Below are 13,577 nucleotides of genomic sequence, written 5' to 3'. Positions count from 1 at the left end.
CAAATACATCTAAACAAATAAAATTAAAAATGCAAAATGCCGTAGTTACCATTCACCACATCCAAAATTGACTTTCTTTCTTCATTAAACAATTGCTTATGCTCTCTTTTTGTCCCATGTGCCTCATTTTCCAAGGAAATAAGCATGTGCCTTCCAATTCATTCCAAACCGTCCAATCTCTTGTCCCATGCGGCAAAATAAAATGAAATCCACAAGCCAAGATGCAATTGTCGTGAGCTAGCAAGGGGCTTCTACAAAAGTTGCTTCAAAGACCAATGTGCAAATTGAAGATACTTTGGATGGTCAAACCAATGTGCCATGTAAGCAAAGTCAAAACAAGGAAAACAAACTAGAAACACATCCATTCTCATGAGCAACTCTCAGCAGATTGCAAATAAGAGCAAGACCAAAAAGGAAACCTTCCTTTAGCCAAAACAAGCATCTTTTTTGTTGGTCCAAAAATGGTAAAAATTAAATGAAGCTTCTCTCCTCCTTTCCAACTCACCATACGGTTTTCTTCACCAACACACCTTCATATTATTTCTTCCTCTTCTCAATACCGAGAATGAGCACTAGAAATCAAGCTTCCACATGTAAAATCATACAAACACATCAAACACAAAATCTAACTCCTTCAACCCAAGTTCTAACTCTCTTCTATTCAAATTTCTTTGCAAAAACTAAAATGATAATTAAGCTACCAATTCAAGCTCTTTCCAGCCACCATAACAACACAAAAATCTGGTCCATTCCTTGTTTCAAACATCAAAAACGAAAACCAAGAAGAAAGGGTTCAAAACTCAAACACCAACGCATCAACTTAAGCTCTTTTCAACCCAAAACTCACATAGGACTCCATTTTTAGCATCCAATCCTAGTAAACCAAAGTAAATACGAAATTACTGCAGCAATTGAGAAGAAAAAGGAAATGGAAAATGGGTCTTCATTCAAACCAAAGACCCACCATGAAAATGCAAGAGAAACCCTTCAAGCTCATGCTTCCAACTTCAAAGAACAAGAAATAGAATGNGAAATGGGACGGTTTTTCATCACCAACAAGCAAAGATAATCAAGGTTGAGGCAATAGAAGAAGAAAAACATGATCTTGTTCATTCCATAGCTCAAAGAAAATGAAACCCTACAAGCTCCCAAGGAGGAAGTTCATGAAACCATGCAAAGTGAGAATATGAGAGCCTAGGAGAGTGTGGTAGGTTATTCCTCTCCAAATACCGTCCAAGACTCTAAAATTGGTGGGGCCCACCTCTAAGAAACCCTAGGGTTTGGTGTCACATGTCCCACACATGGTTTTTTACAAAAATGCCCCTAAAAGGGTCCAAAACACCTAATTCTAATTAAGGTCTTCTAGAAAACGAAATTACAACTTAATTAAAATGGAAATGAATAAATGTTGGGTCTTGAATGATCACGCCACCTTCCTTAATGCTTCAAATGATGTTTCCCAAAAATTTTTTGTAACCAAAATGCACTTAATCAGCTCAGAAAATCCAAATTTGCGAAAATACGAATTTCCGACAAAATTAAGCAGAATTCAGAAAACGGGGAAATAACAGACAATTAAACACAATTTCCTGGTTTATTTAAGTGCAATAAACTAAATATAGTTCAAGAAATAACGACTCATCAGTGTCCCTCAAAGTTTGGGTCCATCATAAAATTTGCCAACATTGGCCCAATGCACAAAATCCTAATTAAAGTTCCTAACCAACTAAGTTAAAATTTAATTAAAATTGAAATGACTAAATGTTGAGTCTTTAATGTGCGCGCCACCATCCTAATGCTCCAAATGATGTTTCCCAAAATTTCCCTGCAACCAAAAATATAATTAATCAGCTCAGAAAATTCAAATTAGTGAAAATACGAATTTCCGACCAAATTAAGCAGAATTAGGAAAAACGGGGAAATAACGGACAGTTAAACCCAATTCCCTGATTTTTTTAAGTGCAATAAACTAAATACACTCAATAAAATATCGACTCATCAGTATGCATGAAATCAAGAGATAATTTTATTTATAAAAGGAAAGATTACATCAACATCATAAGAAGAAACATAAAAGACAAAACTATAACATAGATGTAACAACAAGCAAACAACAAAACATGCTAACATTGAAACCTATCTCTAAAACTTAAGGCTAGGGGATCTCTCAGGTGGTTGAATGTTGAGATGATTCTCGATGTTAGTTAGGCGAACATCAAGATCAAGAAATTGATCAAGCATGTATTCATCAATAGATTGCTGCCACTCATAAATCTCTTCAAAGTTTGTTTTTTGTGCTAGACTCAAATCCTCTATTTGCTTAGATAATCTTGCAAAGTGTTCTTCCATAGAAGTTGAGGATGAGGAGGGTATGTTGGATGGACCAGCATCAAAAGGAGCAGCAGCACTTACTGGGTCTGCCATGTGTGTATCCATGTCATCTTCTTCACCATCATCTGAATGAGCATCATCTTTATGAATAATGGCATTTCCCCGAGTAACAAATCCCATTTGCCTAAAAGTTGTGTCTTCAATCTCAGATCCAATGGCTTGAATTGTTTCAACATGTTCTCCTTCCACATTAACTCTTTTATATTCTAAAATTCTAGAAATGAGAAGAGCATAAGGAAAATGATAGGAATGAGATTTCTTAGCTTTTACCATGGTGTCAGAAATAAGAGCAGGCCAATAAGTGTGTATGTGATTTAGGATCCCATACAGAAGAAGTAGATCCCGCTTAGACCATTGAGCATGGTTGGTTGCTTTAGGACACAGTAGACACACAATTAAGTAGTGGATCATCCTCCCTTCAACTTTAAAGCCACCAACAAGCAGTTGCCTACGGTTGGTTTGTTGTTCAGGATGGCGCAAGAAAGATTGAAAGGCCATCAGTCGGTTGAAGTTTGGAATTCCAAGATGAACTTTCACAGCATCATCCCAGATGGTAAGTTGAGAAACACTAGTCCACACATCATCATCCAAAATTATGCGGACTCCTTTTACTTTGGTGGATATAATCCCGTCTTGATATCTTAAGTTAAAGTAGAAAACTCTTATGAGATTGGGATAAATACAACCTCTTTGTTCCACTAAATGTGTGAGACCTTGACCAGTAAAGAGATCCGAAAACTGAAATCCATAGAAGCGATAAAAATCAAGGCGAATAATCTTTACCGCCATGATTCTCCTTTCTTGCCACGAATTTACATAATCCGCATGTTTTTCTGGATCCAAAATCCATCCATCAATGGTTACAGGCCGTGGTTGAGAAGAAGAAAATGCTCTAGCAGCTCTGCGGCAATGTCTTCTTGATTCAGCCATGGAAGGAGTTTGAAAGAGTGAGACTTTTGAGAGCGTGAAAAGAAATGGAGAGATTTTTGCTTTAGATTTGATTTCAGCAGTTTGTGGGTGCAAAAAAGTGTCCATTAATCCATTATAGGGGGCTATTTATAAGAAGAATGGAAAAATTGTCCGTTTATTACCGTTTATGGCCGTTATAGAGCTCTCCAACGGCTCTATTTTTGAAACTGGATGCGTGATAATCGATTATGGCTCGTGATAATTGATTATTTGTTCATCAGTTACTTGGTAGATATTGCATGATAATCGATTATGCCTTATGATAATTGATTATCAGTTCATAATTTCCATATTTGAGTTTTGAGTTTGAATAATCGATTATGCTAAAAGGTAATCGATTATTGGCGATTAAGGAATGCCTGAAAGCTAAAAATAATCTATTATTGCCTTGTGATAATCGATTAAAAACACTAATCTTGCGAAAATTTAAAAATTTTCAGAAGCTTTGATCTTAAGACATATCTAACACTCCTAGCTCTCTTCTAAGCTCATAAAATCTATCCTTAGGTAATGCCTTTGTGAAAATATCAGCTAATTGATGTAAGGTATCAACATATTCAATTTTACAATCTCCCTTTTGAATGTGGTCCCTCAAGAAATGATGTTTAATCTCAATGTGCTTAGTTCTTGAATACATTATGGGGTTCTTAGTTAGATTTATAGCACTAGTATTATCACATTTTAATGGAATATTATCAAGAAATATATCAAAGTCTTCCAGTTGCTGTTTCATCCATAGAATTTGGGCACAACAATTGCCAGCAACAATATATTCAGCTTCAGTGGTAGACAAAGCTACACACGCTTGTTTCTTTGAGTGCCGAGACACTAAAGAACAACCCAGAAAATGACAAGTTCCACTAGTACTCTTCCTATCAATTTTACAACCACCATAATCTGCATTAGAGTAACCTATTAAACTAGGTGAAGCATCTGAAGGATACCAAAGTCCAAAAGAAGTAGTTCCTTTAAGGTATTTCAAGATTCTCTTGACAGTAGTCAAATGAGATTCTTTAGGATTGGCTTGGTACCTAGCACACACACGTACACTTTGCATAATATCTGGTCTACTAGCAGTTAGGTACAACAAAGATCCTATCATACCTCTAAACATAGTTTCATTTACTTCTTTTCCAGATTCATCCTTATCTAAATAGCAAGAGGTTGCCATAGGTGTACTATCTTCTTTGCAAGTATCCATACCAAACTTCTTAAGAATTTCGCTACAATATTTTGTTTGGGAGATAAAAGTACCTTCATTCATTTGCTTTATTTGTAGTCCTAAAACGAAATTCAACTCACCCATCATAGACATCTCAAACTCACATTGCATTATTTTTGAGAATTCTTTACACAAAGAGTCATCAGTTGACCCAAATATAATATCATCTACATAAACTTGCACAATCAAGATGTGTTTTCCTACTTTCTTTATAAATAAGGTTGAATCAACCTTACCTCTAGAAAAATCATTATCAGTTAAGAAGGTACTAAGTCTTTCATACCAAGACCTAGGTGTTTGTTTAAGACCATACAGTGCCTTTTTCAGTTTATAAAAATGATCAGGATATTTGAAATCCTCAAAACCAGGAGGTTGACTAACATACACTTCTTATTTTATAAAACCATTTAAAAAAGAAATTTTCACATCCATTTGATACAGTTTAAATTTGATCAAAGATGCATATGCAAGTAATAATCTAATTGCTTTTAACCTGGCCACTAGTGCATATGTTTCATCATAGTCTATACCTTCCTCTTGACAGTAGCCTTTTGCAACTAGCCTTGCTTTGTTCTTTGTGATGTTTCCATCCTCATCAAGCTTGTTACTAAATACCCATTTTGTTCCTATGATTTGATAATCATCTTCCTTCGGAATAAGCTCCCAAACTTCGTTCCTTTCAAATTGATTTAGCTCTTCTTGCATAGCAACGCACCACTTATCATCTTGAAGAGCTTCCTTTATGTTCTTGGGTTCTATCTGAGACACAAAAGCTACAGTTAGACAAAAATTATTACGATTATGTCTAGTAGTTACCCCTTTTAAAATATGTCCAATGATGTTGTTCAAGGAGAGTCCTCTTGGTCGTTGATAGCTTTTAGGATCAACAGCTTGAGGTGTTTCTTGAAGTTCCGGAGGATAGTTTCCGTTTAGATACATCTCTTCAAGAGCTTCCCTCAAATAATCCTCATCACCTGCAATAGGTTTATTTGACTCAAGAGGGTTTACCTCAAGGTCCACAATCTCATCAAAGACAACATGCATTGATTCTTCAATTATCAAAGTTCTTCTATTGAAAACTCTATATGCTTTGCTAGTCAAAGAATATCCTAGGAAAATTGCTTCATCAGATTTTGCATCGAATTTACCAAGATTATCTTTACCATTATTCAAGACAAAGCAATGTGGGATACATTTGGTTTTCTACCATTTAGCAGTTCATATGGAGTTAATTTTTGAATTGGCCTAATAAGAATTTTGTTTAACACACAACAAGCAGTACGAACTGCATCAGCCCAAAAATATTTTGGCACATTAGATTCATTCATAAGCGTTCTAGCTAATTCTTCTAATGATCTATTTTTCCTTTCAACAACACCATTTTGTTGGGGAGTTCTAGGTGCAGAAATGTTATGTGCAATACCATATTCTTCACAAAATTTTTCAAAAGATTCATTTTCAAATTCACCACCATGATCACTTCTCAATGTTTTGATTTTCAAATCTTTTTCATTTTGAATATGTTTAGCAAAAGATTTAAAAGCTTTTAAAGGCTTCATTCTTCAAAGTTAAAAAGAAGGTCCAAGTAAATCTAGTGTAATCATCAACAATTACAAGAGCATAGTAATTTCCACCAAAACTTTTAATTTTAGATGGACCAAATAAGTCCATATGCAATAGTTCTAAGGGTTTTGACGTAGAAATCATGCTTTTGGATGAAAATGAAGATTTGGTTTGTTTGCCTTTTTGACATGCAGTGCATAATTCGTCTTTCTCAAATTTTAGTTTAGGCAAACCAATCACAATATCTTTTGAAATTAGTTTATTCAAATGTTGCATCTGAATATGTGCAGCTCTTTTATGCCATAGCCAAGGATTTTCTTCTTTAGCAACTAAGCATTGTATACTATGGCTAGATGCACTTTCAATATCAATCAGATATATATTGTTATGCCTAACACATTGCAAAGCAATATCAGTAGAGTCTTTAAAATAAACAGTGCATTTATCACTTTCAAATGTTACCTTGAGACCTTTATCACATAATTGACTTATGCTTAGGAGGTTGTGCTTGAGGCTTTCAACATATAAGACATCTCTTATAGTCAATGTGTTTCCTCCTCCAATGTCTCTAGTTCCCATGATTCTACCTTTGTTGTTATCCCCATATGTTACAAATCCTTGCTTTTTCTTCTCAAAAGAGATAAACCTTTTCTTGTCACCGGTCATGTGTCTTGAACAACCACTGTCAAGATACCACAATGACTTCTTTGACTTAGTAGGTTCCTACAAAAAAAATTAACAAGAATTTTAGGTCCCCAATCTAATTATGGGTCCTTGGTGTTAGTTCATGCAAGTATATATCATTTCACAACTTTAACCCATGCATATTTACCATTTGGAACACCAAAATGTGTAATGTTGCATTTGTTTGATGTATGTCCATGCTTCATACAGTAAAAACAACAAACATCATTCATTTCATTTTTAACAAAAGTCCCTTTTTCAACCCAAACTCTAGTTTTGATGCAAGTTCCTATTTCTAATATTGCTTGGTTTAAAGTTTGTTTTAACATGCGAACTTGTCTTAGTTGCCTTTGCAAGTAGGTTTTCAAGTATGTCAATATCAAACATATGACTCTTACAAGACAAGCATTTAACAGGTTCAACAGTTACATTTGAATCAGACAATTTTGTTTCCAAATTACTAACTTTATTTCTTAAAACAACTTCGTCGTCAAGCAATTTGTCATATTTCAATTTCAATTCATAGTGCTCTTTCTTAAGCTTTTTATGTGCAACATCAAGTTTTTCAGATTCGTTCATTACTTCAAAGAAAGCTTTTTGTAAGTCTAATTCACTAGATTCAAAGCTGGAATCACTTACTTGACTTCCAGTATCTTCTGAGTCAGCCATTAGACAAATGTTTGCTTCTTCATCTGAATCACTTGAGCTTGTTCAGCTAGATGCATTGTCTTCCCACGCTATGTAAGCTTTGTTTTTCTTTGGAAACTTCCTTTCTTTCTTTTCTTCACATTTCTTGTTCTTTGGACATTCAGTTTTCATGTGTCCTCTCTCTCCGCATCCATAGCATTTAACACTTGAAGGAGATTCTTGATTTTCTCTCCTTTCTTTACGAAATTTTTCCTTTCCTTTTGCCTTCATAAACTTGGCAAATTTCTTTATCATGAGGCTCATATTCTCCTCATGATTAGAATCGTCATCTTCAAACTTTTTAGAGCTCTTGCCTTTTGAAATCTCGGATTTGAAAGCTAGTGTCTTTCTTTTACCTTGATCTTCTTCAGCAGTTAATCTCCTCAACTCAAGCTCGTGCTCACGAAGTTTTCCAAACAGAATTGGCATCGACATTTGAGTGAGATTTTGAGACTCAGAGATGGCAGTCACCTTTGGTAGCCAAGACCTGTCCAATGATTTCAAAAATTTTACATTCAATTCATCAGTATCAAAAGTCTTACCCAACCCTGTCATGTGATTCACTATGTGAGTGAAACGCTATTGAACATCGAAAATTGTTTCTCTAGGTTGCATTCTGAACATCTCATATTCCTGAATGAGAGTGTTTTTCCTTGCCCATTTCACATCCTATGTTCCTTCATGCGTGACTCTGAGAACTTCCCACATTTCCTGTGCTGTCTTACACACTAAAATTCTATAAAATTCATCAAGTACAACAGCAGATGAAATAATATTACGAGCTTTAATATCAAACTGAGCTCGTCTATTTTGTTCTGTAGTCCAGTTAAAATATGTTTTTTCTACCTCTACACCATCAATTGTGCTTTTAGGAATAAAAGGACCATTTTGTACAGCTTCCCAGATGCCTCTGCCAACAGCCATTCTGACTTTCCAGAATGCATAGTTATCACTAGTAAGAAGTGGTGGTCTGTTAATAGAAGCACCCTCGGCATATACAAGATTTTGATTGTGACCGGCCATTTTCACAAATTTGAAAAACTACCAAAGCAAGCTCTGATACCAATTATTTGAACAATCGGTATCATTCTGATAATATAACGCAATGGAATAAAACTAAGGTTAGCGGAAAGCATGTTCGGTCACTATTTAAATTAAAGGTCCGTTTTAGAAAATCAATTTTCTTACAGAAAATTTATCAAACAGTTGATATGCGTAAAATGTAAAGAGTGTAGGGAATAGAAAAATCACACAAGTAATTTTTATACTGGTTCGATTCAAAAGAATCTACGTCCAGTCGTTAATCACTATAAAAAGTGATTAACAGTTCCAGTAAAAATGAGTTTCACAGGTTACAAATATAGTGAATAAAATCTGATTAAAATAAACCTTCCTTCGACCAACGAACCGGAAGATGAACACTCTGCCAACTCGAAGAGAACCGCCGACTATCGACACACGAAACGCGAGCTTCTCCTATTCACGAGACCAGGCAGAGCACCTTGATAACTCGAAGAGAATCTACTCTGACTATCGACACACGAAACGTGAGCTTCTCCTATTCACGAGACCAAGCAAGGGAACCTGAACAATAGCTTTTGAGAACTTCCTCTGACAAACAGTACTCTCCAAAAACTCTTTGTTCAATAACGTTACTTCTGAACTTCACAGAAACCTAATATATAGCCAACTGCTCTGAATATCAAAGGCCAAGTCCCAACTGCCAGTAATAATCGATTATTGTAAGTGATAATCGATTATCCAAGTCCGTTATGGATTTTTCAAAATAATTTTTCAAAATAATTTTTCAAAAACAAACTTGTGATAATCGATTATTTCAGTCATGCTCATGATAATCGATTATTGCTTCACATAATCGATTATTTCAGAATATTTTAAAATAATACAAGTTTTACATAATTTAAAGACATTCCTACTACATTTAAATTCTACAAAGTGCTTTTAAATAATTCTAATATCTTCTTCAAGTAATACTTCTTGCAGCATCATCAAAACAATTTTCTTCAAGGTTTACCAATACTCCTTATTGGTAAGAACATCATCATCTCATATCATCTTAATAGCATTCATTCATTCTTGCTTTATCTGGAAAAGATCAATTTACATTCAAAATATTATGTTTACTTTTATCGCAATTAAATTTCATTCAATGGAATCGTTCTTTAGTCTTAATTAGTTAAGATATTATATAATTGTTTGGTGTCACGAGTCTCTTGGAAAATATACTTGGTCTTACCATTTTATATTACTCTATACGATTTGGTACACTTGTCGAGGTCTTAACACTATGTGACATATTACCTATGGATGCTTGCCACATTTTTTTGGGTAGGCCTTGGCTTTTTGACAAAGAATCTTTACATAATGGTCACACCAATGAGATAACCATCACTCATAATAAAAGGAAGTTTGTACTTCATCCTCTCACACATTCTCAAGTGGAAGAGGATCAAGCACAAATGAGGAAGAAAATAGAAAAAGAAATAGAAAAAGGTAAAAAGAAATTAAAAGACCCATTTTGTTCTAAGTGTCAAAGCATGATGCACAAGTCTCAAGAGTGCCCCAATAAGCAAATTATGATGTTAAGGGCCAAAGGCTTGTGTAAAGATGTAAAGGTCTCCTTACCATCTTCCTCTAGAAGCATGGCAAGAAAAGACCCTAAGGATCCTTGTGTTGGGAATATGATCTTCAACAAACATGCTCCTACTTTCCAAGACCTTAATCACTCATTTGATTCAAGGTGTTTCTTTCTTGGGAGCTATATCCTTGTTATACTCACTATTATAACATTTGACTCCAATGGAGAAGTGCACAAAAAAAAAGAACTCCAAAGAAGATAAAGAAGTTTGCCTTGTTCCATGTTGAAGATTTGAGGGCAAATCCTTTTCAAGAGGGAGAGAATGATGGAAAATCCCTTAGTCATGGTCAAACACTTTCGAGAGAGAGAAAATCATCCTTGAAGACGGTGTTAACTCTACCTTGTGGACCACCATTTGAGCCATTATGAAGCATGGATTGAAGAGTAGTGTAGGAATTTAGGCCATGTAGTGTAGGTTTGTTTAAGGCTTGTATTAAGGCCTAAGTAGCATAGGATTTTCCTTAAAGTTAGACATCCAAACCAAGTGGAAAGTGTGTGCCATGTGTCATGCTTCCATTGGAGACGATTTACTTTTTAACAGGTAGCCACATGGCACCCTAGGAGTGGAGAGGATTTACTTTTAGTAGTGGCCACATGGCACTCTAGGAATGGAGGGGATTGTGTTTTGTGAGTGGTAGTTGACTCACTGGTAAGTCTACCAGATCATTCAAGTAATATAATCGGTAATATGTTGACTCACTAGCAAGTGTACCAGATCGTGCAAGTAATATAATCGGTAAAGCCCGATATCGTTCTTCCCAAGAGACTCGAACGGTCTTACCGTTCGTGTGAATTAAAATCGTAAGACTTATAGAAAAAGATTAATGTTGACTCACTGGCAAGTGTACCAGATCGTGCAAGTAATATAATCGGTAATACCCGATATCGTTCTTCCCAAGAGACTCGAAAGGATCGTTCGTGTGAATCAAGATCGTAAGACTTGTAGAAAAAGATTAATTGTTGTGGATGCAAAGACAGAAAATAAACATGCAATGTGNTTGATTCAATTGACGAAAAACACTATGGATGAATGGAGTTGTTGGGGGTTTACAATTTCATCTTATTCACTCCCTTTTATCTACTCCTCTTGTTTAATGTGCTTGATTATCTAATTGTTATGCAAACTTTCTTGGCCTATCCATAGCCCAATCCCTTGGCGAAAAGAGCCTATTACTAATTATCGGCTTGTTATCCCTACCCTCCCCTTGCAATTAGTAATGCATTAAGAACAGAAGCAAAAACAATTGATCGTCCTACCCCCTATCCCTAGGTTGGTATTGCTTAATCAAGGAATTTCTCACTAGTTCATGACATTACTGTATGTTCCCGTATCAATAGAGACAAACAACAGTTATCGAATGAGTTGAACGATAAAAGCATTAAGCGTAGATGAAAACCCAACAATTGATAATCAAAGCACATGAAGAATCATATAAATAAACAAGAGTTTCAATAAAAGAGAGTTTCAAAAGATTACATTATTTCCCCAACAAGAAAAGGGTTTAGTTCACCATTGTCATGGTGAACCTAGATGAAAATAATGGAAGAATCGAAAAGCAAACCCTAGATAAGATGAAAATGAGCCTAAACATCCAAGAGATCCTCTCCAAAGAGTGAAAACAAGGTCTGGTCGCCCTCTTCTATCAAAAGAATGAGAATGAAATCGTAACAAGGCTATTTATAGCTGAGGATCGTCACAGAAAACAGGCCCAGGCCCAGCGGACAACCGCCATTAATTAATATTATTCTCATACCCCATTAATTAATTTTTATTTTAAAGTCTTATGATCTTAATTCAAATGAACGATAAGGCCTTTCGAGTCTCTTGGGAAAACGATACTTGGACTTACCATTTATTATTACTTGATACAATTTGGTACGCTTGCCAATCCGTTAACAAGTTTTTGGCATCGTTGCCGAGGACTCGAGGTTTAACTTTTTCAAGTAGTGTGAATTGATTGAATTTGACTTGATTTTATGTTTATTTTTTATTTTTGTTCTAATAAATGTTTTCTNGGGTTTTGTGCCTAATTTTTGCAGAATGCAGTTTGGACAAGAATTTGATTCTGTAGGCACTCAATTCTACCAAAATAGTTTCAACCACTGGTGGGAACCTCATTCAAACATGTATCATANCCAATTTGGGCAACATTCCTCTTCGCGAAAAGAAACGTTGGGGGAAGCTAAAGAACGTTTACGGCAGAAACTATTCTCCTTGCCAAAAGAAACGTTGGAGGAACCAGAAGAACGTTTATTGCAGGAACAACACTCTTGTGCGTTGAAGTCTCTGGGTATTATTAGGGTTAATACTGAAGTTAACCCTAAAGAAGAATGTCAAGCCACTATCTTTGAGGTTGACAAGGTTATTGATGAAGAGAAGATAGAGGAAGATGAGATAACAAAGGTATTGAAGTCTCTGGGCATTATTAGGGATAATACTGAAGTTAACCCTAAAGAAGAATATCAAGCCACTATCTCTAAAAATGATAAGGTTGTCGAGGAGGAAAAGATAGAAGAAGAAGAGATAGAGATATATGAGGAGAAAAAAAAGGAAGAAAAGAAAGAGGAAATAAAAACAAAAAAAGTTGTTGCTGCGGAAAAGATAGAGGAGATAGAAACAGAAAAGTTGAGTGAGAGTAAGAAGGATGATGAGAAAGGAAAAGCAGTGGTTGAAAGAAAAGAAAAAAAGAAAAAAAAATGTAAAAATAAAGAAAGAAAAGAAAAAGAAAAAGAGAAAGCTAAGGGAGGAGAAAATTAAGAAAAAGAGGAAGAGAAGAAAGAAGAAAAGATCATATGAAAAACCCCTTCCTCATAAAAAGAAATATCATAGGAAGAAAAATAAATTTATATGTTTCATGGAGATCTTCAAGAAATTGGAGATCAAAGTTCCTATGATGGAGACATGGAAACAGGTGCTTCGTGTTATCAACTTTTTGAAGAGATTCAGCAGGAAAAAGAAAAACAAAAGAACATCAAGCAAAGGGGAGTATCAACACTTACTGATGGGTGTTTGAACTCCACCGGGTCAAGTTAGTGACGTTAAAGAAGCGCTATTGGGAGGCAACCCAGGTTTTATTGCTTTATCTTTTGACTTTTGCATTTTAAATTTTTAGAATAGGTTGAATTTTATTTTTCAGTGTGTATTCTTGGCTTGAATAATTTTTTTGAAAATGTTTGACTGACTGATGTGCATGATGGAACTATTTGATGATTATTTGATGTGGATGATAATTGAGTTGTGTTGTGTGTTAATATGCAGTGAAATAGATGTGTGATGAATTATGATTGTGGTTATGATGCTAACCAGGGTGTATGAATGGATTTTGTGTGAGAAAGTATGTTGTGTGAGGTATTGAGCTCCAGAGTTTTTATTGTTGTATGCATTGTTCACAGGAAAACATG

Source organism: Vigna radiata, chromosome 4 (genome assembly GCF_000741045.1).
Source record: "Vigna radiata var. radiata cultivar VC1973A chromosome 4, Vradiata_ver6, whole genome shotgun sequence".
Taxonomy (NCBI): Eukaryota; Viridiplantae; Streptophyta; class Magnoliopsida; order Fabales; family Fabaceae; genus Vigna; species Vigna radiata.
Note: the sequence above shows the minus strand (reverse complement) of the source record.